Raw genomic sequence first — 23078 nt, 5'->3', positions numbered from 1 at the left:
GGCTGGTCACCTGTCACTGTAACTCAGCGAACAAAACACACACCGCAAGGTTGGTTTTTCGGCACGCTGTAGCTCTCCCCCCAGTCTCAGAGATCGTGAACCCTCACATGGCTTTGGTGAGGCCTTGTAGCGTGATACAATTCTTCAGTCTCAGACCAGGATGGGTACCTGGCATAGCTAGCAGGAAGCATGAGGAACTGTGCGTTCAGACGCTGCTCAGATGGAGAGGTTCGCTATTTGTATCCTCCTGGACTGCGCAAAAGCATCCTTCTACTCTCTTTCTTTAGCATGCTCTTAAACATTAATTCAAGCAACATATTTCCATTTCTTCCATGATACAATATGAACATTTCATTATAGATTTTGAATAATACCTGCTTCGTTGGTAGACCTGGACAGCAAATGCCATCCCTTATCTTTATTTCTTTACCAAACACTTTTGAAATGGAGCATTAATTTATACAGATCACATCTGCAAAATCTGCAGACACGAAGTATGCTTTTCAAAGAGGTATATTTCATTCCTTGATACATGGTGTCTTTGTCAAGTCACTTCAATATTTTCCCACCATGTATTTAAGCAGTAACACAATTTATTCAGAGTCTGTGAGTTTACGCAGTTTTAAGATTTATTTTAGAAGCAGGCATAAGATTGATGGATTGCTCGAGTGTTATTTTATTAGTTTTAGTGGCGTTTGAAATTAAGCCACTTTAACATCAAAATAAATTACATCAACTTCTTGCGTTTGGATGTTTATCGATTTTAAACATATCGGATTTTACCCCCACCGCCATCCCCCTATTCCTCTGATTCAGAAGGAACTCATTTTGCAGCGGCTCTGTTAATAATTCTCTAGCTGACTCTAATTGATTAAGGAGTTAAAAATCCTCACTGGGGTAAAATGGATTACACATCAGATTAGGGAAAGATTATCTCTGTCATTAACGCTGCAATATTTTGTTCAGCCAGAGTCTGTCGAGGTTTATCGAAATTCACTTTCCAATGTATCACTGAGCATTTGCACAGATCAAAACAAAAATGGAAACATATCCCTCCTGTATCTGCAAAGCAAGACAGGAGACGTAATAAATGACTAGACTTCAAAGCATTTAACAACATTTTGACAACATAGAAATAAAATGTGACATCCTAGTGAACAAAGCCTTTTGCAGGAGTTATTTCTTGGGAAGTCGTGTTTTTGGACTAACGTGTACAAGAAACGAATAAGGTCCATGATTCAGTTCGGTAGATTTTATTCAGACTCAGGATTGAACAGTGAAATAACCAGTGGGCAGCTGTAAAATGACCCTCATTTGTTACGCTGGGGGCAATCAGTGCGTTGGGGGCAGACCAGTTCTAAGGAACTGGAAAGATTTGGGTCTATTTTTCAATAGAAGTAAAAGAATCTCTTCATAAGGATTCTTCTCACCAGGGTAAAGGCGTAAGGACTTGAAGCTATTTGAGAGACTTTTTCCTCCCCCCGTAGATTTGCTTTTATTCCGTATGAAATGTAAAAACATATAAAGCTTTCTATTATATTAGCAACAGCTCAGATTAGCTTTACCCCAATGCGCTCGGAGATAGGAAACCTGCAGAGGATATCTCTTAGAGAGGAATTCATATTCATACAATAGCAGTTAGGAGGGAGTTTCCTACTAGTGATTGTTCCTCCTACTGGCTTTAGGGGGAAGAGAGAAGAAGCTCATGGACTGCAGGATGAGGACCATGATGAGCAAAACATAACGCTGTGCATGCTGGAGGAAAGCAAAAGCTGCAAGGCAGAGGTAGGCGAGCTGCATGCATAGGAGCATACCTTCCGCAGCACACTTGCATGTGACCTTGTCCTACCGAATATGACCTCGAATTAACTGCTTGGGGAGGAGACGCCGCCCTGAACCCAGCTTGGCCCATTACATTTAGGAAAACCCACCGCATTTGTAAACAAGTGACCCCAGTGAATGCAGCGGTTCTCCTAGGATCGAAGAGATAAAAGCAGCGGGATCTTCATCAATCAACGACAGCCCCCTGGTCAATAAGTTTCTCTAGCAGCCGCCCAGCCGTCCTAAGGTTCACGCAGTGATCAGCAGAAGCGTCTCTCCCCAGTTCTCATGACCTGGCTGGGTCTCTGCTCGCAACAACCGGGGAGCTAGCCCGGCTGTCTGGTGGGCAGGCCTCATGGTCTGACAAAGAAAACTGTGGGACGGGGCAGAGGCTGTGCGGGGTAAGTGGCACGGAGGGGCCAAACCCAGCCTGCACGAAACTCCAGGGGTTCTTCCTCCTGCAGGGCTTGTTGGACATTCATGTCATGAAGTGTTATGGTCTCAGTCTTTGTGTTCCGACCGCGCCCCAGTGCGCGAGACACAGGGTGGGAAACACAGGATGAAATCTCAGTGGGGCGAAGCTCCCATGGGTTTCAGTGGGGCCAGGCTTTCACACTCAGCCTCAGCCTCTGCCCCGAAGAGGATAACAGACACTGCTCTGTTTTTGCGCCTTCGGTGCCCTCAGAACCCGCGGTGCAGAGACCTGCCAGAACAATCCCTGCTTGAGGGATGATGTTAAATCTTAGTTGAGCACTGACAGGAAAGAGCTGCCACAGACTCAGTAAAAGCCCTCTCCCAGTGCTGATCAAAGAACAGGCAGAGCTGTGGCTAGCTGTCTAGATAAATAGATAGATACCCCCCCCCCAACCTCTTTGATCAGTATTGGAAATACTCGCGTAACTGAAGGTTCCCAACTTACAAATACACCGCGTCCTCCTTCGCTCGCCCTGCATTGGAGCTAACCGGACTCCGACTGAGGAAACACAAGCTCGGGCTCTAACGGGATTTAACCAAGGTGCGAGGAAGTTATCTCTTCTTTCATCCCTACGGCTGCAGTGCCGGCTCGCCGACACCAAAAGAAACAGCCTTGTCCCCAAACCGCTCAAGTTTCTTGCCACGGTTTCGCTTATCTCTAGCGAATCCATTGGGAGGCAGCCTTCTTGGATGCTTTGAGACGCACCTTTCACCTTGATATTTGGACTATTGCCCGATGTGTTCAGCATCGAAACTGTCACTCATTTCGTCCTGTGCCACTTGACAGGCTAACACAGAACCCGATGCGGTTCAGAAGCATGGATGAATGTGTCGAGACGTAGGAAATCTGGTGCACTCAGAGCCACTGAGCCCGTGAGATAAAGGGGCAGCAATTGCTCCCAACCTTTGAAATACAGGTAACTCTGTAATATGCAAGAGCACCAAGGCTCTCTCAGATGTTACCTATTTGTGCGGAGAGACGTGATCCTGGGATAAATGGGAAGCTTCTGACTTTTTCACTACTGCACCTTGTTTTATTGTAAAGCTCTGCTTTGGTGTCAAGTGTGTTTGCTTTGACAGCAGCCAGGTAGTGGAAAGGAATTCTGGAGGATTTCACCTGTCCTAAATAGAGACATGAATTAAATGTTCTCAGAAAAATGTTGTTGACCTTTTTCAAGATCGCCAGGTGGATGCCCCTGTAGAAGACACTGAAAAAAAATGTCATATTTATGGACTACGAGAGGATGTAAGACACAGTAACAGCCTCCTGCAAAGTGAATTCCAAGCAGTATCAAATGCAGGCCTAATTCCTTGCTTGGAAAAAGGAAGTCCGTGTGCTGCTTAGCTCAGTATAATTATTTACTGGTTCTACCAGTTGCATGAAAGGGAGATCGCTTTATAATCACACCTTCATCCGAGTTTCTTTATACTATTCAATGACCTCTTGCCTTCTCATTTACAACGGTTGGCTACTAATCTTGGTAATGGAAAGACTCATGGCGGTGTAATTATTCATAAGAAACTGTGTCCTGTCATTCCAAGGTTCACCTGATGGAAAGCCAGAGGTTTAGTGCGATATCCTTCACTTGTGCAACTAGGAAAGTTGTTTGAACTCCTGAAAAGTAAACATAATAAATTACTATAATCAGACTTGTACTTCGTGGCCTCATTCAGGAATAAAGCAAGTACAACCTCAATGAACAAGGACCCGAAGAAGAGCCCTGCTGATTGCAGGTGTAAGTTTTTTCGTGTTACCTGTAAAATGCAGTTTGCCCGGTTGGTGTTACAAACATGCATAATTCCACTGACTTCAATGGAGCTACAAACGTGGCTTTACAAGCTGGAGGAGTCGGAAGGGGGCAAACCCCGGCTGGGCCCAGGATCAAGGGGACATACAAGTGACCCAGAATCACCTTTGCTAACACTCCGCGCCAGGGCCTGAACTCGCGGCAGGTTGGCTGGACTCAGCGTCAGTCCTTGCAGCAAGACCTGGAAATCAGCAAGTCAGACCAAATCGGGGCGTGAGCGCCCCGAAGACCCTCTGCCCCCAGCTCTCAGTACTGCCCTTTGACATGGTCTGCTCACTCCTCCCCAACGCCGCTTCTTAGTACGCAGGCGTTTGTAGGTGTGATAGTTGTGCGACAGCTAAGCACCAGGGTGACCTGAGATGCTGCAGTAGGAACCTTGTTGTCTGGTCAGACTAATTCTGACCAATGGCTGAGAGGCTCTGGTGGACTCACGGTCTGTGTACCCTGTCCAGCTGCGATTTGGACCAGCATCATACCATGGACTCGGTTTTTTCCTTAGCACTTGGGCGTCTGCAGCGTTTGGTTCAAGTTCTGACACTGTTCTCCCTCCAGAGCACCACGGCCCCACAACTACAGAAATGTGCAGGCTACCGGCGCTCTGAGAGAGGCACCAATACTCTGCTTGGCTTTTAGCACGGGGTGCATCAGTAGATGAAAAGACCTTGTCTCTGTATTAGTCCTTCTGTGGTGGAAGCTGCCTCTGCTGCCGGTTTGTGTCCGGCGGTAGCCGCATAGCTGCTGAAACCTGCACGTATTCCTCTGCAGTGTTGAAGATCTCGAGTGTGTGCCGGACTCGAGCGGTAAAAGAGGCGCTGGGAGCGCAGCAGAGTCTGACAGCGCCGGAAAGGAGCGTGGCTGTTGGGACTGCAGACGAGCTGGGGATAACGGGGTGGTGAAGCGTAGGGCGGCACAGTGAATGTCAGGGCTTGCAGGAAGAAGCAGTAAGGACGCAGAAGGTATGCCGGACAGTGGGAGAACAGAGCAGCTGCAGCGATAGGCGTTGCGAAAGACACTGCGGCTACTTTGGGAACGAATGCTCTGCAGGAGTTGGAAATAGTAGAGGACTGGGGATGGCAGAAATGCTAAGCGCAGTAGAAGTGATAAGGGACTGGATGTGCTTTGGCTAATCCTATAGGAGAACTAATAATATCAATTTAAAGGTGACACCCTTAATTTAAAACACTCCTCCATTGGAGTGACACTATAGCTCTTGTATCTCGAAGGTGATAAAATGTGATTGCTTTATACAGCGCACGAGACTTTCTTACATTAACTCAGACACCAGGGTTCTTTGAATCAAGTATGATGCCACGGACGCAATTATGAGTTTATTGTACCGTGTAATGGATGTCAGTCATTGTGCTGAAGGTAACTGGGGAAAGAGCTAATTCAATGATGTTTTTATAGGCAAATTTTTCATATACATTTGAAAAATTAATAAAATTAACCTATCCACACTGAGATTAAAGGAGCAATCTTTGAAAGGCTAGGACACGTCTTAGATTGCCCCAGATATTATGAAAGTGTAAATTTTGAAAGCAGTGAAAAAGCAACACTGCAGTCTTAAACACTGAAATGCCCCTGGGCAAGTACTGGACATTTTATCTTACATGCTATTGTCTTATTCACTTGCAAACCGCACTTACACGGACTGGAGAGAGAGCTGTGAGGTGGGACCATAAACCAGTCAGTATGAACCCCTCCCACAGGCAGCTCCCACACCCTGGAATGACCTTCTCCAGCAAAGTAAATGTTCCGCTTTAAATCCAAAATGACAAATATAAAATATTGTATAATAGTCTCCATGCCTGTGAATCCAGGAACAAATGGAGGTTTGATATATTTGCCATATGAAGGGCCTGATTCTATTCCCTTCCAAGTCAACAGATGATTTAATTGGGAACAAAATCAGGCATAAGTATTGTTCCACAGCTACAGTAATCCTGAAACACGGTCATCATGAAAATACAAACACGTGCTGTGTTTAAATTACGTGAGATCCCCTGTGGCCCGGATTGGTGATAGACTTGGAGCTGGGAGTGTTGCATTTGTGGAGGGCCATAGGACTATTCCAGCTTGTAGCCATTTCCACTCCTGCAGCACTATTTTGTGATCAGCAATCACCGAAGAAATTATACCAGCCAATGGGTGCACAGTAGTGTATTGGGGTTTGCACTGGGTTTAACTTTTTGCTGCAGAGCATGATTTCAAACAAGCCCTCCTTACCCTAGAGATAATGAATGGCCTAATGCAGTGTTTCTCAGCCTTTTCAGGTTAGCAACCCCTTAATCACAGTCAAAAAATGTTTTGTGACCTCCCTTATGTGCACTATAAAAATAAGCGTAAAAAGGTATCAGCAATCACAACAATACACCTATATAACTGTGTGTTTTGAGAGGTTGGCAGAGAATACCTGACTGTGAAGAATAATGTGCCCAGTGAGCTAGATTTTCTTTACTTTAGACTGTAATAAAATATTCAATGCCTGGCAACTTCTACCTCCCGCATTGCCTTTTCTGATCCCTCAGCAGGCCAGGACCCACCCTGGAGAAACACTAGAAGAATGGAAAGCTCAGCTGAGCCCGCACAAAGTCACCTCCTAGGCTATTGGCCCCGGGGAAGCTCCATAGGAATCCTGGGCTACACTGCACAACCCCTAGGCATAAGAATCATAGAAGACTAGGGATGGAAGGCACCTCAGGAGGTCATCCAGTCCAACCCCCTGCTCAAAGCAGGACCATCCCCAACTAAATCATCCCAGCCAGGGCTTTGTCAAACCAGGCCTTGAAAACCTCTAAGGCTGGAGATTCCCTAGGTGAGGCGGGAATCTTCTGCCTTTCTACCATTGGCTACTGAATTCGGCATTTTGAACGGGCCCCATTGCAGGCCCTGTCTTCATCCTGCCCACCCCGGCACACGAGGAGTGTGGGTAAGTCTCCACTGAGCATGCCCAGAAGGTTCCCCAATGTTCTATTAACCCGGGAGTAACAGAACCTCCGGACTGAATTTCAGGCAGCAGAGGAAGAGATTTAAAGGCACAGCAGCCCAGAGGAGCTGTGCTCTCTGGCTGGCCTCCAGAGTGGAGCCGTCACTCAGTGCAGAGGAAGAGAGGTTCCGGGGCGGGGGGGGCGGGCAGGATTTTGAAAAAGAAAACTGATGGCTGGGAGAAGAGGGGGTGTCTTGCAGGGAGGCAGGGCACAGTGAACTGCCGGCGCTGGAACCAGCAGACTGGCAGCAATAGTCTTTTCTCTGGGTGCCTGGATATCACACAGTGCCGCTATGCGCATGGACCTCGGGTCTCACCTGCCTCTGTCTTCCCGACTTGGACGCCTCCCATGTCTTGTGCGGGCCCTTCTACCTCGTGCGTGTCGCGAGCTCTGGGCTCCACTGGCAGCTCGGGTCCTTTACGGTCACCGGCTGCGTTGTCTTGGACAAGCTCTTTACTGCCTGGCCGTTTGCAGCGCTTGCTCGCAAGTCACATCGGAGCTCGTTGGCAGGCGGGGCGCGCACGCTCCTGATCCAGAACGCTGCTCGCAGAAGAGTCTCTGCGGCGCCTTTCTCCGCTACCGCCCAAAGCCCCGTTCCCCAGCAGTTAACCTAGAGCTCATGAAAGGGCCAGGCTCCCATGGGAGGGAAGGGAGTGCCTGTGCACCAGGCCGGCATGAAGCGCTTAAACCCGTTTAAAACTAGAGCCGGCCCAAAGCTGCCCAGTTCAGCTCCAATCGCCTCCAAGTTCAGGGCGGGGTGGCACCGTGCGGTCATGGGGAAGGAACATCCGGGTCCAGGTGCAGACAGATTTTGGTTGGGTCCCATCGCCACTTCCAACCTTATTTAAGCAATCGCTGTCCCTCCGGCAAAGGGATGCCCTGCGGAAGTGCCCAGCCTAATTGGTCATGGCACAGATTGGCGAGCTGCCTGGCTCCTCCATCCTCCCCACACAGCTTGGCCACTCAGATCCCCGGAGAGTCCGGTAGCGCTGACGCACCCTGGACAACGTAGAGGCACGTTTCTTTTTCCTGTCGTACTTTCCCCTTCCTAGTCTCCATCTGCGCTCCTCTGAGGTGCAATTCCACTCCTGTGCATGGGATTCCCTGCCAGACATGAGGGTTCAACCCATGAAACAGGTGCAGTGCCTCTCTGCCAAGGGAATGAAATCCCTTGGGCCAAGCAGAGCGGCTTTCTCGCTCAGAATTGAGGCTCCCTCCCATACCTGACCGATGTAAACTTGTTTTTAGATAAAGTGCCAGCCAGAAGCTATTATAATAAATAAGTCACAGCCCTTAACTAGCTGCACTTACAACACAAAGGGCAGATCCAGCACTACAACACAGCAATGACGCCAAACACTCACCTAAACTTCCAAGGCCATACTCCACCCCCGCTCTGCAAAGTGTAAAAGGAATAATTCCCTGGATCACTGGTTTTAAAACATTCCAACCTGAATTGGGAGCTGCACAAAAATAAAGGAAACATGGAAAATGTCAAAGGGCAGCAAGGTCCTCAAAGGTCAGCAGAATGTGTGCCATCCTCAGCCTCTGGATTTTCATGGCTCTGTGTTTGCCGATCTGGTTGTGGACAGGGTTTTTATATCCATTCTTCTGACGAATATAATTAGTGTCTAGCCCATCTATAGCCCCATGTATGGATCCAAGGTTTTTGTGTTCACTATGCTACTCATTCCGGCTGCCCAATCCAACAGGAGCTTCTTAGTCATTTCCTTCCCAGACATACACTACACCACCACAGTTATCCTTATATAAGCAATGACTAATCTTTCTGCGGAAGCTGCCAGGTCTGAATCAGAACTGCAATACATCTAGGCCCAGACTGTGCCTGACCTTGCAGGTCTAAAGGGTGAGGAGAACCCAAAGTCCCGTCCCCCTGTATCCCTCCACACACACACTAGCCCCCGCAGGGGTGCTAGCTATTCAAAAAGTGGCAAGTAGGGGAAGAAGCAGAGCTGTGCCACCCTCTCTATATTAGCCAGGGGAGCTGGCCGGACAACAGTGGAAAGTATATTGTGTTGCACTCTTACTCTCCCAGTGGGTGGTACAAAAAGCAGCTGGTGTAGCATGCCCCCGGGGAGGGACGGCTCCACACTGCCCCCTAGCGCAGGCCTGCGCATTAAAGGCGCAACGCGGCACATCATTTCGTTTCACATATCACAGAACATCACATATACATATATCCAAGCAGTAAAATGTCCATTTTGCTGTGTTCTGAAATGGATCAATAAAATGAACAAAACTTTAACTTGTATTAATAATTTGTATTGAGTGATACGTGGAATTAAATGACTATCAATGAATGCTAAATTATTCATCATACCCATAGCTGAAACAGCTGGAAAAACTCCCGATCCATTCGTTTATGGACCCAAAATCTCCCCAAATCCACCTGATGTTCCTGAATGTTGAAACCTGTTGTAGTCGAACGGTGTGTACTACTCAGATAATTTACCGCTGGATACAAATCTAGGGCCTGATCTTGCTGTCCTGTCTCATGCAAAATTCCCATTGACTTCTCCTAAATAATTTTGTATGCATATCTTATTCCAGTTGATATTGGTGCTAATTTAAGATCATGAAATGATTTTGAGAGTCTCCTGTTTTAGCTGGTTTTAACGTGCAGAGATCTTCATGGCTTGGTGTAAAACATCCCACTTCTGGAGGGTCCACCGTCACACACACGGGAAACAGACAGGTTAAAAGAGAGACACTTTCTCAGCATGGAGACTTTTTCTAACCTTCTGAGACCTGCAGTGCAGATCTAAGAACAAATAATTTGTTCCCAAGCTTTCCTGAATTATGGGACACATTTTGACTTGTGGAAATGTTTTAAAATCTATTGATTATATATGGAGTTGCATCTACTTAAGCCGGGGGTGTGAGATCAATAAAGTCACACTGATGCAAAAACAGAATAAGGTAGGCCGAGATTTTCGAAAGACCTTAGTACTCAGCAGCTCTCACTGATGCTTCACTGACACATGATGTGCTGAACTCTTTTGAAAAGGTAGGCACTTATTTTGGCAGCTGAGGTCTTCTGAACATTGGCCCCCAGTCATGAATTTGGCCCAGTATATCTACATCAGCTTACATATTAGCAGATGGGCAGAGTCATCCAGAAAGTCTACAGCAACTATACTAGCACTTCCCCATTCCAACCCCCAACCTAGTTAAGATGGAACTGGACAGTATCTTTTCAGCTAAACTTATTCTTAGAAGAAATATCCAGGAACATCTATTTTCTAAATATATAACTTGGTTATATCAAGGGCTTCCACTTTCTGTTCAGAAAAAGCACCTACTGCAAAGCTGTGGATTTCTCCAGAACAACCCACAATGCATAACTGTGCAGTACTCCACATGGGATGGGTTTCTTGTGGCTATCAGTTTACACCCAGAAACCTTCGGCTTGGTGCTCAGAAGTACAGCGGTTAGATCAGCTGGAAGGCGGGCGGTGGGACTTCCTCAAAAAGGAAAGTGACACGCACCTAAGACCACGGCTGACTTTATTCACCCCACCAAGTGTTCAGGGTTGCTAATGCTGCTATGGCAGAGGGAGCTGGAGTCTGTTCTGCCTCCCGCATCACCATGAGCTGTGCCAGCCAAGCGAGCTGACACAAGCGTGACATGAGAGGCAAGAGGGCCACGGCTGCGTCTTTAGACCCCACTCGTGTCTCTGGCAGGCCAAGCGCTCCACCGCAGGGTCAGCTCCACGGAGGCTCCTGCAGCCTCATCCTCTGAGGCCAGCGGTGAATTGCGCCCGTTTTGTGCTCTTGTAACCCGAGGCCAGAGCGGATCTGACCCGGAGTCACTGAGGGGGCAGGCCGGGCGGATCGCCGACGTGCTCTGAGGAGAGTCACCTCTCAGGAGACAGCCACGCTGCAGAGGGAGCGATCTGCAAATGGGCACTTTCCAGCCGGGAGGCGGCGGCTGCTGCCCCGCGCCAAAGTGCCCGCGATGCCGGGGAGGGAGCGATAGTCGGGGGGAGGGGGGCGCAGAAATCTCCTCTTCTTTACATGCTGCAGGCCCCTGGCTCCAGCGGGGCCACTCCTGACTGCCGGGGCGGTGAGGGAGAGGAGAGCAGAGGCGGGCTGCCCCTCCCCCAGCCCGCTCTCCCTGGGCCAGCGCGCGAAGCCCATAAATAACGCGGCGAGCGCTCCCCCTGCCCCCGGCCGCTGCGCTGCTAATGGGCCCGGGCCGGAGCGATCGGGACACAAAACCCCCCGGCCCGGCCATAAATAACGCCACAAAAGCGGCGCGCCGGCGATTGTGCGGCCGCCCGCTCCGGCCCCCTCTGCGGGCGCTCGCCTGGGAGGGAGGCACCTGCAGCACGGGCCGCGGCTCCCGTCCCGCGAGCCGGGAGCTGGTACCTGGGCTCCGGGCCGCTAATGCACCGTAAACAGCCTCTTGTCAGGCTCTTTGAGGCGGAGCGCGCGGAGGTCACGGGGTCTGCCCGCGCGGCAAGCTGCGGAGCGGGCCCCGCGCGTGGGAATCGCAACACTTGTGCACGCGGGCGGGGGCGCCCCGCCCCGCCCATCCTGGAGCCAGGGCCTGGGGCAGACGAGGGCCATCGATCCGCAGGCGCCGAGGCCCATCCGTAGCTGGGGGGCAGCTCCCCCCCGTCCTCACGCCGAGCAGCGCCTCTTGTACCCGGGGCGGCCCCGTGTGTGCTCTCGGGCCGTAGCGGCTGGTGCCTGGCTGGTTTGTGCAGGGCAGGCCGCGGCTCGGGGCTCCCCGGGAACCCGCTGGCACGTGCAAAGGGCAGCGCAGGAGGCTCCCCGAGGCCCCGGCTCAGCACTCAGCTGGGAGGCCTCACCCCAGCCGCGCCGCAGCCTCCGTGGCCTGTGTGCGAGCCCCGGGCTCTGCAGCGGGCCGAGCCGGGCTGGCCCTGAGCTGAGGGGCGCCTTGCATGTCTGCGCCCAGCGCCCGCCCGCCACAAGCCCACAGAGGCTCAAACGAGCAGCTCCCGGCCTTGTCGGCGCTTCCCCGCTCCGAGGCTGCCCGGCCGGGGCTGCAAAGCTGCTGGAGGAGAATGCGAGAGTGTGTCGGGCTATTGCAAACTGCTCCGGGCAAAGAGACTGGCCCGAGCTGAGAGAAACCCCAGCTAGCTAGGGCTGGCCCGATCCCCGCTCCCGGGCAATCTGGGGGTTGCCCGGACGGAGTCTCCCTCCGTTCCCTCGCCCAGCGTCCTCAGCAGGGCCACGCCGCTCGGACCCCAGAGGAGCGGCGCGATCACAGACGCCGCTTCACTGTGAGAAACAGCCCAGCACTTTTCTGCCTCGCCCGCCCCTTCCTCTGGAGGAGGGCGCCGCCTCTCGGAGCGGCCGGGGCACTGCCTCACCTGCCTGCTGCGTGGCTTCGCGTGCGCCTCGCCGCCTAGAGTCAGACTGTCTATCCTGCAAGCCGGACTTCGTGAAACGCCTCGTGAGCGGGCGCAGTGAATTAGCCAGGCTGCGTGCTGCCCCCCCCCTCGAATAATCAGACCTATTCTTACATGCACACACACACACACAAACCATCCCCAGAAGTCAACAGCGACGGCCTAATGGGAGTTTCAAAAGGCAGCACCTGCAAGAGCTGCCGGTTGTGAATGGCTTGGATTCAAACAGCGAGCCCGTACCTGAGCCCCTTTCTCAGGCGGCAGGCTCGCCCCGCTCACACTGCTTGGGAACAAACCAGCCCAAGGGCCGCGTTTGTCTGCCTGCAAAGCTGCAGGATGGAGCAGTCCATGGGAATCTGGCCACTTGTGCTCCTCGCCTGCAGGAGGGGGGCTGGGCTTCCTTTACAAAAAGAGACACAATTAAGCAAAATGCTCAATGACCATTATAAATGATGTGCAATCGCTCTGCAGATTGCCTGGCAAATCAAATTATATGGTCGCGCCCGCATGATTTCCATGTGTTTTAAGCCTCAAACAGGTATTTTCTGAGCGTTCAAACGCGCTTTAAGAAGCCCGGAGAAATGCCACACGCTGAAAGGCTGCGCTTTGAATAGTCACGTTCGCCTTTGTTCGCTGCTGCGCTTCACAATAGCGCGGGGGGGCTCGGTTTCTGTCTTCTTGTAAATTTACCAATCGTTGGCTAAAAATGTCAGACACCTGCTTGGCAGAGCAGAAAGTTGCCCGCATTTCCATAAACAATTTACTGTTCTCTCGGCTTCTAAATTGGCCCAACAATACCCGGGTTGAAAGCTAATATCATTTAAATCAGCTGCAATAGCTGAGTTCAAGGAGCAGTGGCAATACCCAACAGCCCTCCTCGGCTTCGGTGGTGTTTGTAAATATCTCTCTCCTCCGGCGACGGAGGTAACTGAGCATTGCAGCTGTACACAGCTTACAAGATGTACTCCAGCCAGTGCAGGCACATCGGGGGTGGGAGAAGCTCTGTCTTTCAACGGTGACTCGGGCTTTCCTTCCTTCCTGCAGGAAGCGGAGTGGAGTGAGATGGAGACTCTCACATCAAGGGAGCTGCTTGTATACGAGTCCTTTGCAGTCCCGCAATGTTTCAGTATATTTAGGGGGGAAACTGCCTGATCAAACCAACCCCTTTGCACAGAACAAAAGAGGAAAACGCACATCTTCCAGAATGGAGGGTGCTGCCTGCCAATGTAGCTTTGCCTCTACGTTAATGATGTCAAATGTTTTGGCTTTACAGACGTCTCATTCTTTTGAGATCGTGAATGGGAGAGGCGGGTAAATTGATTTGTCCTTGCTGGGAGAATATTTTGTGTGGGCTGCATCGTCATACCCTAGAATACGGCTGAAAAAGACTCAGGCTCCATATAAAATATGTGCTCCATATAAAATAAAGAAACCAAAAGACACGCTCCGAAACAGATTTTAAAGTAACAGCTCTAAAATGTCTGTCCAGCATCAGAGCTAGGTAGATTGTTTTCCCTTCTGTTTTCTCCAGCCGTGCCTTCATCTTCCTCGGGGTACAGAGAAAGGATGTGCAGCAACAAGCAAGAACTTGGGAACCGATCTTCCTCTAGAGGGCGCACAAGGGAAATGTAACCTGTCTTGGCAAAGGTACCAGCATTTATATAGCATAGTGTCTACATACACCAACAGGCTTGGAAGTTTGTGGGTGTTTCCCTTGAATCTTAAGGTCGTATAACCAGGACATTTGTTTCAGCAACAGATGCTGAAAATGCAGCTTTACAGTTACAGTTAGTTCTCTGTACCATTTTTTAAATATAGCATTTGCAAATGCTAGTGGCAGCATGAGATTGCTTTAAGTACACTTCACCTATCTCCGCCAGGTCTCCTGCTCTTTTGAGCGGTTAAGACCACAAAGGAACTATTTCTGAAATGACACATTTTAATAAGGAGTCCTTTGGTTAAAAATATGCACAAAGCACTGTTGGGGAGAATGGTCAATTCATATTATAACCTCAAAAGTATTAACTCACTCCTGTTCCAGATGACCACAAATGAAGAAAATTTAAAAAATTAAAAAGAACATTGTCCTGAGAGCAGAAAAATTTGCAGAAATCAAGATAGGCAACATTAATTGAAAAAATATAAACATGTGCTGAACATTTCTTAAAATGACCTGTTGAATGAATCAAAATAAAGAAGAGCATCAGCTGAAAAGGGCTTCTGTGCATTTAATTTTTATTTTTTGTTTCTAACTGCTGCTAAAGTTCTATTATGTTCCTTAATAATTATGGGCCCAACTTTGCCACCCTTACAATGAATAATACTTTATGTGATGAGTAGTTCCACTGCAAATATTACGTACTAATCAGCATGAGTAATGGTGTTAGAATTGGGCCCTAAATGAATATGATCCCTATCTTGCAGATCCTTGTTCAGGCAAGTGCAACCATTGGCTTCAAAGGTACTATTTATGTAGAGTGAGTAAGGGCTTGAAGGACTGAGTCCTCCATATTTGTGATCAGTTATTAAATAAATCAGGGACATGATGACAAACAAGTCCTGCATATCAAGATGCTGCAGTTTCTTTAGGGCTTGTCAACACACAAAGTTCCTATGGATTTAACTGTTTTAGTATAGTTAAAGCAGTACAATTCCCCTAGGGTGAATGTAGCTGTAGAATCATAGAACCATAGGGTTAGGAGGGCTGCTAGGGTCATCTAAACCAACCCCCTGCCAAGATGCAGAATTTGTGTGCCTAAACCATCCAAGACAGATGGCTATCCAGCCTCCTTTTGAAAACCTCCACTGAAGGAGCTTCCACAGCCTCTCTAGGCAGTCTGTTCCATTGTCATACTGTTCTTAGGTTAGCAAGCTTTTCCTGAGATTTTATCTAAATCTGCTATGCTGTAGTTTGAACCCATTGCCTCTTGTCCAGCCCTCTGTGGCAAAAATGAACAACTTTTCTCCATCTTTTTAATGGCAGCATTTCATGTATTTGAAGACTGCTGTCATGTCCTGCCCCCCCCCCCCTTAATCTCCTCTTTTCCAAACTAAACATAGCCAGTTCCTTCAGCCTTCGCTTATACAGCTTGCAGTCCAACCCTTTGATCATTTGTGTTGTTCACCTCTGGATCCTTTCCAGTTTCTCTACATCCTTTCTATACTGTGACCAAAATTGGACACAGTGTGCCAACTGAGGCTTAACCAGCACCGAGTAGAGTGGTACTATCACCTCCTGTGACTTACATGCTATGCCTCTGTTAATGAACCCAAAATTGCTTTTTTTATTTTATTTTTATTTTATTTTATTTTATTTTTTGGCAACATCATTGCACTGTTGACACATGTTGAGGTTGTGGTCCACCACAACTCCCAGATCCTTCTCAGCAATGCTGCTGCCAAGCCAGTTATCCTCCATTCCGTATTTGTGCATTTGGTTTACCTTCCCTAAGTGTAGCACCTTACATTTGTCTTTGTTGAATTTCATTTTGTTGTCTGTAGCCCAGTTCGCCAATTGATCAAGGTCCCTTAGAAGTTTAGCTCTATCCTCCAAAGTGTTGGCATCCCCTCTAGCTTTGTCTCATCTGCAAATCTGATGAATATGCTCTCTATAGCTACATCCAGGTAATTAATAAAGAAGTCAAATAACACCGGACCCAGAACAGATCCTTGTAGAACCCCACTTGAGACCTCCTTCCAATCTGACATCATTCCATTAATAGATACTCTTCATTTTTAGTTGTTTAACCAATTATGTATCCACTTAATGGTGGTTCTACCGAGCATGCATTTCTCCAACTTACTTATCAGAATGTCATGTGGGACTGTGTCAAAAGCCTTGCTAAAGTCCAGGTATATTATGTCCACCACATTCCCCCATCCATCAAATCAGTTACCCTGTCAGAGAAGGAAATCAAGCTGGTTTGACATGACTTGTTCTTAGTAAATCCATGCGGGGTGCTAGTGATTACCTCTTCATCCTTCTGGTATTCACAAATTGAATGTTTTATACATTGCTCTAGCAGCTTTCCAGGTATCAAGGTCAGGCTGACTGGTCTATATTGTACTGGTACAACAGTGCTTATACTGGTATAGTTTATTCCCATTGTAAAGGATAGGGGGGCTGATCTGTAATAATTTAAGAATATTGTATGTGGCCTGGTTATTGGGATAGTTACTTTATAGCTATTGGGTTATTGGAATGTTTAATATAATGTATATGTTGGTTTAGTTTAATAGCAGGGCTTTCAGGAAACTAGCAGGAAGGAAACATAAGTCACCTCCCAGTAAACCCAGCGGGTGTCATTAAGAGACAATGACTAAGCTATTAGCTGGGAAGAGGACACTTCCAGGTGCCAACAGAGTTACAAGACTTTTTTTTTTTGTCAAGGCTGGGAGCCAAAAGATCAAAGGACATTAAATGGTTAAAAGGTCACTCTCAAGAGAGAGGGGGGAAGCAGTTGTTAGGGAGCTGCTTGAAAAGAACAAGCTAGCACAGAGAGAGACTCTGCTGGAGAGTCTGAAGAAAAACTTTTCTAGCCTGCTACCACAGGGCGGTAGAGCTTAAGGTAAGATAGACAAGTGTGCCGCCTTTTATTGCATTAAAGTCCTTTTTCTCATATGCTGTATTCCTGCTGTTAAAATTATGCAATACTTTGCTTTCAGAAAGTTGCCAGATCAGCTGTATTAACCACTGGTCACAAGCTCCTAAAGGGGAGACTTGCAGGTGTAGAACCGAGCCAGGCCTGCCGAGTAATCATGGCTGATGCATAAGGCTAAGATTTAGTCATGGGTATTTTTAGTAAAAGTCATGGACAGGTCACGGCAGTAAACAAAAACTCATGGCCCGTGACCTGTCCATGACTTTTACTATAAATACCCCTGACTAAATCTTAGCTGCTGCTGGGGTGCCACTGCTCTGCAGGGCCCCAGGGGACTGCTGCTCTCGGAGGCTCTAGTGGGCTGCTGCTCTTGGAGGGCCCGAGGGGCCAACAACTGGCCCCCGCTCCGGCATCAGGGGCTAACTGTCCCTGGCCACCCGCTGCTCTGAGACCCCCGGGGACCATTCTCCAACAGCCTCCAGGGTCGCCCTGGGGACCGCTACTCAGGCAATCCCTGGGGCCAGCCGCATCGGCTGCTCCAGCTGGCCCTGGGGCCACTCCAGCAGCGGCTGGCGCGACAGGCCCTAGGCCTGCTCTGGTGGCCCTTATGTCAGCCCAGCCACACCGGCCGCTGCAGTTGCAGAAGTCACAGAGGTCACAGAAAGTCATGGAATCTTTGATTTCCACGACCTCCATGACAGACTTACTGATACACAATGTGCTAAAGACCAGGGTCTGGTTTAAAAGTGGGAGAATTGCAGGATTCTACCCCAGAGGCAGTAATGGCATGAGGTAGGGGTATGAGCCCACAAAAGGGGACAGAGGTGCAGCTGGTCATGTAACCGTGACGCCCATACAGGAAGGAGAATAGCTATACCAATAAAAGGCACCTTTACTCTGGTATAACTGCGCCCATACGAGGGGTTGTGCTGATATAACTATTTTGGTAAAGAAACCACTCCCTCAACTGACAGTTATACTGGTACAAAAACTGTGCGTAGACACGGCCTATGCCTATCGTGTTCCTTGTTTATTATATTAAAGTCAAACGGCATTTTTCAATTGGAGGAAATATTTTGTATACTCTCCAGATCATAAGAATATAATCTGATCTCCTGAATCTAGACACTGTTTAAAAAATAGGAAACAAAAGGCAAGAATAAATGGTCAGTTTTCAGAATGAAGAGAGGTAAATAGGAGTGTCCCCAGAGGTCTTTACTGGGACCAGTACTGTTCAGCATATTTATACATGATCTGGGAAAAGGGAACAGTGAGGTGGGAAAATTTGCAGATGATACAAAACTATTCCAGATAGTTAAGTCCAAAGCAGACTGCAAAGAGTTACGAAGGGATCTCACAAAACTGGGTCACTGGGCAACACAATGGCAAATGAAATTCAGTGTTGATAAATGCAAAGTAATGCACATTGGAAAACATAGTCCCAGCTATACATATAAAATGATGGGGTCTAAATTAGCTGTTACCATTCAAGAAAGAGATCTTGGAGTCATTGTGGATAGTTCTCTGAAACTATTCACTCAATATGCAGCGGCAGTCAAAAAAGCTAACAGAATTAACCACTTAATTAATCATTAGAAATTAGAAACCACAGAATTAATCATTAGAAAAGTGATAGATAATAAGACAGAAAATATCGTATTGCCTCTTTATAAATCCATGGTACACCGACATCCTGAATACTGCATGCAGATCTGTCACCCATCTCAAAAAAGATTTATCGGATTTGGAAAAGGTACAGAAAAGGGCAACTGAAATGATTAGGGGTATGGAAAAGCTTCCATATGAGGAGAAATTAATAAGACTGGGACTTTTCATCTTGGAAAAGAGAGGGTATGCTAGAGGTCTATAAAATCATGACTGGTGTACAGAAAGTAAATAAGGAAGTGTTATTTACTCATTCTCATAACACAAGAACTAGGGGTCACCAAATGAAATGAATAGGCAGCAGATTTAAAATGAACAAAAGGAAGTATTTCTTCACACAACGCACAGTCAACCTGTGGAACTCCTTGCCTTGATGATTACCTGCCTTGATGATTACCTGCTCTATTCATTCCCTCTGAAGCACCTGGCATTGGCCACTGTCAGAAGACGGGATACTGGGCTAGATGGATCATTGGTCTGACCCAGTATGGCTGTTCTTATGTCCTCCTAACTCTCGGGGGGAGGGGGAAGGGGGTTGAGGAGAGTTCTATCACTTCCCCTCATTCCAATCCCTGATACAGATGTGACAAAGACCTCAGTCATTCATATGTTGCTCACCCTCCTACCCTGAAAGTTGGGGGTGGGGCTTGGTTCAGATCCCACTCAGTCCCATTATAAAGACAAGGCATAGCTATTAAATTCAGATCTAGATTCCACTGGCTTCCGAGGGAGTTCTGGGTGCACAGGATTGACTGAATAATTTTTGTTTTGCAAGGTCAGAAATTCAAATTCTTATAGCTACCAAAATGTTAAATTAACTTACTTACATGTTTCAACACAATTTCATGTGATTTTTGATATTAGTACAACTGCTTGACAGCAAACATTTCCTATGTCCAGTTCCACTCACTGCAATCCAAAAAACAAAGTGCTTAATGTCCCTTTTTGTTTTACAAATCTGTGTTAAAACCAGGCGGTCACTGTCCCACCTGAAATGTCCCTCGATATTTTAAATACCAGAATCTCAAAAGGGAGTGAAAATGTAGACCTGACATCCTCACATTAACAGTCTCCAGAGTCAGGATTGCTTGCATAAATAAGGGTGCTCAGGATCTAGCCCCATATTTGCTGGTGAAAAGACAACACAAATTAGAACAAAAGCAATATTAGTGGGAGAGGAGGGAGAAAGGGAAGAAAGATGTTCCAGTGATAAAGGGGTTAGCCTGGGACTCAGGATTTCATGGCTGTGCCACAGACTTCCTGTGTGACCTTGGGCATGTCTCTTAAGGCCAGATTTATGAAGGTATTTAGGTGCCTAAAGACCTTTAAGAATCTGTCCCTTAGTGTTTCTGTGCCTCAGTAAAATGTAGGTAATGCTATGTCCTTACCTCACAGGAGTGTTGTGAAGATAAATACATGACAGCTTGTGGGGTACTAAGATACTGTGGAATGGGGGCTACTTAACCACCTGATACAGAAAGGATTTGACTCACAAATAGTGGGAGGTACTACGCACTCTAATGCAGTATCTGAAATTTACTTCTCCCCCCACATTCCTCTGGCATAGCACTAGTTGTAGGTAAGTTCACTCAACTGTATTAAGAGTTTTTCCAACATTGACAGAGAGGATATTGTGGATAGTGGCTAAACGACAGGAGATTCTCAGTACAACAACTTATCCAGTAAGGTAAAAGACTCTTGTTATTATGACCGGTGGCTTACCCCTAAGGGCCAGAAGGCCTAGGCCCAGCCAATCCTAATTAGTAAGGAGCCACACCTGCCCTGATTACCCTGAAAAGAGCAGCAGAAGGCAGCAGTAAGAATGGGGTATTTAGGGATCAGCACCTGCTAGAAGTGGGCAGGCTCCAGCTGAACATACTGGGAGTTAGGACTTGTCTACACTTAAAATGCTGCACCACTGTAGCACTTCTTTGAAGATGTTGCCTATGCTGATGGAAGAACCACTCCACCTCCCTGAGAGGTGACAACTAGGTCAATAGGAGAATTTTCCCATTGACCTAGTGCTGTTTACACCAGGGTTAAGGTTGGTTTAACTGTGTCGCTCCTGGGGTGTGGATGTTTCACATCCCTGACCTAATTTCCTAGTGTAGACCAGACCTTAGACTCCAGCCAGATAGGGCCTGGGTGTGGCCTGCCAAAGCAAGGAAGGCCCCAGCAGGAAGGCCTGGGAGAAGGAAGAGAAACCTTTGTTTTGTCTGAACTTTTGGATGGACTTTGTTTGGGAAACTTGAGGGTTCTTTTATATTAATAAACCCAGTCCCCAAAAGGGGTATTCTTGACCAAGGAAAAGCCTGGATGAAGTTTTATTTGAACAGCCCAAGAGGGGAAGCTGAAGCAGGCTGCCTGTAGCATGACCCTAGCCCATGAAGGGGCACATGGAAGGTGCCTGACCTATTTACAATGATCAGTATTATCGCAATGGATTTTTAAATGATCAAAAGCTGCACTCCTTGCAGGAGATCAAGATCCCTGTGGGATATCCAAGTCCTGCTTGTGGACATTTCTCCCTTTTGCAGCTCAACGGTTATGTGGACACTCCCAAGAGAAGGGTGCAAGCTTAGATAGAGAGTCAGTCTCATCTAAAATCCAAGACCTTACCAGAATTTATAACTAAACAGACAGACAACTAGATAGGGTTGGTGAAGACAGGAGAGATGGGTCACTTAAGGTTTCCCCCAGCTGATCTGTAATTGTGAGTTGTCATAGCACATGAGAATTTACAGGAGTAATTCCTCTGCCGGTAACATGCAATATATTTGGCTTACTCTGCACCTCACTCAACTTGCCACATAAATAGTGTCCACACGCGGTTAGGAAATAATAGTTGCATCAAAATGAGCTACAGTATTTTATCACACAAGCCTCGGGGACGGCAGCAGAATTAGCCCATGGCACTTGTTCCTTTTCTCCACGAGGCTGTACAATAGGGAGCCCTTATTTGTTCTTTTATCCCCTAATATTGTTTGGGTGGGGGCTGCCCCTGCTCATTGTGAATGAGTACCCCGTCATCAGGGCTGTGTGGACAGGAAAGCTATAGCTGCCTCTCCATGTTGGTAGTCTTGGGGGGAATGAGCCTGACTCCAGTGCCCTCTTTATATGGTGCCAACATTCATTTCAAATCCTCTTCAGGTCTTTGCAGCGTGGAGCCTGAATTCCTCATGTCTCTGCCAGGTATTTCACACTTTGAGTTTTCCTTTCTTCTGTGAAGGGTGGTGAGGTTGTCTCTCCATATTTCAGATGCTTAGCATCCCTACAATTATGTGTGTTTATAATTGGCTAGGACTAAATAACTGTCATCTGACAGTAATGTATCTGAGGGCATATTTTTGGGTGATGAATTGCTGGTACTGCCAGCTCTTTCTCACTATCAAAAGCTAATGAGTTAATTAATTAACGTAGCTCTAGTGCTTTGAAGTGGTATATAAGTAGAGATGGGCCTGAGCCATAAAATTTGAATCCAGATTTCCACCTCCCCTGAAAGATCAGGGTGGTACAGAGCCAGGATTTTCATTAAGCCCTATTAAAGAAAGTGGGTCCAGCCACAAAAATCAGGTCTCGATCCAGATCAGAGTCTGCCACTTCCTCAAAGCTCAGAGACATTTGGATCCAGGGTTCTAGACCATCCCCACTATAGAGATGAAGCCCAGCCATGAAAATCAGAACTGGATTTCAAATGTCCACAAAGCTCAGCAGTGTTCAGGTGCAGCGTGATGGGTTTGGCCTGATAAAGCGATACCAGAGGATCCAATCCCAATGCTATCTCTCTGGGGCATTTCTGTACCATGGTCCCTCTCCAGAGGTCAAAATACAGCATCTTAAGCATGTGTATTGCACTGGGGGGTTCAGGGTTACGGCTGTGGCATAAGCATTCTGGGTAATGATCTCATCTTAGGTTCTGAACTGCTCTCCTCCCTCTTAGCTGGTCAGATTTAGCAGACTGTTCACTCCACTGTAAAGAGTGATGTCAAGGACACCTTTTTCATTGCAACCTGAATGGATAGATAGGGTGGATCATCTAGTGATTAAGTCAGAGGTCTCAAGGAAACATACCCTGCAGAGTTTTACACCCTGCTTTTTTTCTCATCAAGGACAATGCAGGCATCTTCCTCTTCAAGTAATGTGAAATTCAACTAGAGTTAATGCTCAAGTTTGACTGGCATGAAATCTTCTCTTCCATCTCTTGGGGATCCATAATTTACATCTCTGAAATCCCTGTTTTGTCTTGGGTGTAATGACTTCAGCTCTTGCAGGGAAACCAGAACCTTGAACTTATGCAATCTTTGCTATTTAAATAGGAGGA

This window comes from Emydura macquarii, unplaced genomic scaffold (genome assembly GCF_026122565.2).
Source record: "Emydura macquarii macquarii isolate MOO-44397 ecotype Brisbane River unplaced genomic scaffold, CSIRO-AGI_Emac_v2 contig_2422, whole genome shotgun sequence".
NCBI classification, from domain to species: domain Eukaryota; kingdom Metazoa; phylum Chordata; order Testudines; family Chelidae; genus Emydura; species Emydura macquarii.
Note: the sequence above shows the minus strand (reverse complement) of the source record.